The 3,318-nt window shown below is 39.4% G+C and overlaps 1 long non-coding RNA gene across 1 annotated transcript; it reads right to left on the reverse strand.

Annotated features, from left to right (window-relative positions):
- Positions 1–218: 218 nt before the first annotated feature.
- Positions 219–1,730, reverse strand: LOC120528387. Its single transcript, XR_005633502.1, has 3 exons — positions 1,691–1,730; positions 901–997; positions 219–451 (listed from the first exon to the last, which is right to left on the reverse strand). It is a non-coding gene; the product is annotated as an uncharacterized LOC120528387 (long non-coding RNA).
- Between the last annotated feature and the right edge of the window lie 1,588 nt (positions 1,731–3,318).

Here is a 3,318-nt window from a genome sequence, read left to right on the forward strand (position 1 = left end):
TATTCCATAAAAATGTGTTCTATTTAAACTGATATTTTTCCTGATCTGTCCTTTAATATTTGTTCACTAATAACATTTCTATATCACCTTAGCTTACAAGTGTTGCTCAAATTGCTCTACAAAAATATACAGTTACAAAGAAGGCATTATAAAAGTAAATTAGAAGCAAACGGAGGGGTCCTTGTCCTTTCTAATAAGTACACTGCCTGGTCAAATGGTCGAGAACAAGGACAAACTTGCAGCCTTCAAGGATACTGGAGATAATAAACTTCTGAGGGTCCCAAGCCAAAGCCCACGCTGACCCCCTCTGCACAACCCAGCATACATAATTGTGGCCGTCTCAGTCCAATCACAATTCCATTTCAGGACGTCTTGTGAACTTTTCTTCTTTCACAGACAGTTGGAGTTGATGTAACAGATCGTGGAGACGGTGGGGCAACATTGGAATAAACTGGAAAAAAACAACAGAGAAAAACAGCAGAGGTTACTACCCAGTGCTGAGCTAACAAAGTGTACACCGTACCATTTCTAATCTATTACAACCAATGCAAGTAATTAAGAAAAAGCCAAATTAGAAAAGTGGGCTTGTTGAAGTTTTTCTAAATGCTTGACATTTGTAGCCTGGCAGTCCTCTATTGGCAAAGCATTCCAGATTTTCTTGCATGAGTACAGAATGCTGCCAGTTTTTATGGTTGATCTTGGAATAAAAAGCAAAGCAACGTCTGAGAAAAGAACTGTTGGGAGCAGACACTCCAAAATACAGGCAGGGTCTAAAATACTCGCAGCCTTCTATATATTTAATAGACCTTGGAAATCAATTCTATGTGAGACAGGAAGCCAGTGTAATGAGACTGAGACAGTTTTCAGAAGAACAGAAAAACAAAACAGAAAGGCCAGTACCTCGTGATCACTTGACAATGGCAACATTGCACACATCTCTCCATCCTTCTTTAACTGCTGCCCCATAACACGACCAGACTCTTCTACTTCACCATAACTGTTAAAAACATAAACACAGTAGATATTCACTCATGGAGTTCAAACATTAATAAAGTGTACTCTTACTTATTGTTCTGCCTCCTTCCTTAGTTCACCTGTAGATCAATTATTATCTAAGTAAACCATCACAATAGATAAAGGTCTGCTTAGAGTAAAGTCTAACTAATAATGTGTTGGATGTTGAAAGAACCCCAACTTAACTGTCATTGTATGTAGCATCATTTTTTTTCTTTTACATTACACATACAGTAGACATTGTGTTACAATCTCTGTATATCTGAACTTCTAATGTGATGTGCTCAGGTGTCATTACTTACATGAAAACATCTTCGTTTTTCTCTCCTGCCATAGTTTTATTTTAAGTTAAAATGAATTCTCAGCTCTTTTAAATTTCCAATAAAAAAAACACAATAACTTAAGAAAATAAATGTTATTTTGCAAAACAGAACAATATCCCTGTTTAGTGACTGCTGGTACTGATGCACCTCAGTCTCTGTGTTTGTGAGGATTCACACTCCGAGGCTTTCCTGTCTAAAATTAAAAAGCCGTGTTAGTTACTGGACAGAGTGAGCAGACATACAGTACAGTATTCAAGGCAGCAAAATATTACAGATCAAGTAATAAATATGGGGAGGCTTTGCAGGAATTGTGCACAAATTACTTCTGAAACTGGAAGCCTCAGTAGTCTTACCTGTAGAAATAGCAAATCTAACATGAACTGCACATCATCTCGAATTGGGAATCTTAAAAACAGAAGAAAAGGACATCCAGTTGTGTCTCAGAATTCGAGTACACTGGCATCTGTTCAGCCACTTGGAAGGCTGGTTACCACCGGGCATCCTGTAGGATCAAGAAGAAAAATACAATAAAGTGGCATTGTACTTCTAACTGCAGCAATAAGAAATAAGTTCTCTCTAAGGAGCAAACCTCCTCCATTATATTTAGTTAAATGTATGTATGTGAACTTCTATAAGCTTATAACACGTGACAACAGCAGGTGCCCAGCCTGTCACTGTGCCACATCAGACGCACACCACACTTCTCTGATGGCTTTGGCTATAAATTTTAAAATTGCCTGTTTTCAACCATGGAATTTTTTTCTACTAAATAAGGTTAAAGTAATCCATTAACAATTTGTAATGCTATTATCTACATCCTGCTTTCTTGTAATATAGCCTTCATCATTGTATCTGATATCAACATAATAAAAAAATACCGATGGCTTTGGAGGGCACACTTTACACCGGTCGACTGTCAGTCCTGCTCTCCTAATTCTATTCCTAATTTGACACCTCGATTACATTGTTTTGCTTAATTATTAGCACGCCGTTCGCTCTTTAAGATAAAAAATGTGGACAAATGTTAAAAGAAACACACCACCAAATACTAATAGGGTGTTACGAAATAAATGACATACATCTATTAATCCATTAACCCAAACACGGAAAATGCTGTGATTTTTACGATTAAACAACGAGATTACGAAGTGGTTTAACTAAAAGTGATGTACTTACAAAAAGCTGTATATGTCCATTATAAAGTTCACAGACACACGTTGCATTTCATTTCGCTCCCTCTTCATTCGACTGGAGTTAAATTTTTCAGGCGACACATCTTCCAAGACGTTATAAAATTCAAAAGTTGCCATCTTTTCCAGTAACAAGCCCATTTACAGATGGAGATAAACAACAACACAAAAATGACTCGCAAGTACAAATCAAATCTGACGAGTGACGTGTGTCGTAAAACATTCGATATGCGCAGAACAAATCGGGCAGCGTCGTGAAATGAATTTTAATTAAGCAGAGAGCGCGTGCGCGAGACAAATCGGATGGGGACTCGTGTCGCAAAGTAAAAAAACGCAGATCGGGTAGGTTTCAGGGTCGTAATAATAAATGTCTGCACATGCATCCGCTTGCTCGCGAGTTTCGGGTTGTCTGTGCGCATGCGCCCGCAAATCGGGCAGGCACCGCAGATCGGGTACTGAAATGTCCCGTGAAAGAATTTGTAGGCGTGTCGTGGTATTCCGTGAATGACGTATTAGTTATCTACTGCGTGCTGCAGTTACTCTCAATTTGCTCTTATGATGCCCTCGTGCTCAGATTTCTTCACGGCCGTAAATATCATGCAAAGGTGTAGAAGGTAAGACAAAGCCGAACGTGGGGATCGTGTACGGGTGGGAATGCCAGTACTGTGGACGACCACGACATGCTAAAAGGCTTTAAATTTGAGGAGGTGCCTGACGCCGCGCGGTTCGCTTTTAAGTGCTGGGGATTGCGCGCTACGTTTTGGAGGAGGCAGCTCAGCAAATCGCACCAT

The sequence above is a fragment of the Polypterus senegalus genome, chromosome 4 (genome assembly GCF_016835505.1).
Source record: "Polypterus senegalus isolate Bchr_013 chromosome 4, ASM1683550v1, whole genome shotgun sequence".
Lineage (NCBI taxonomy): Eukaryota > Metazoa > Chordata > Cladistia > Polypteriformes > Polypteridae > Polypterus > Polypterus senegalus.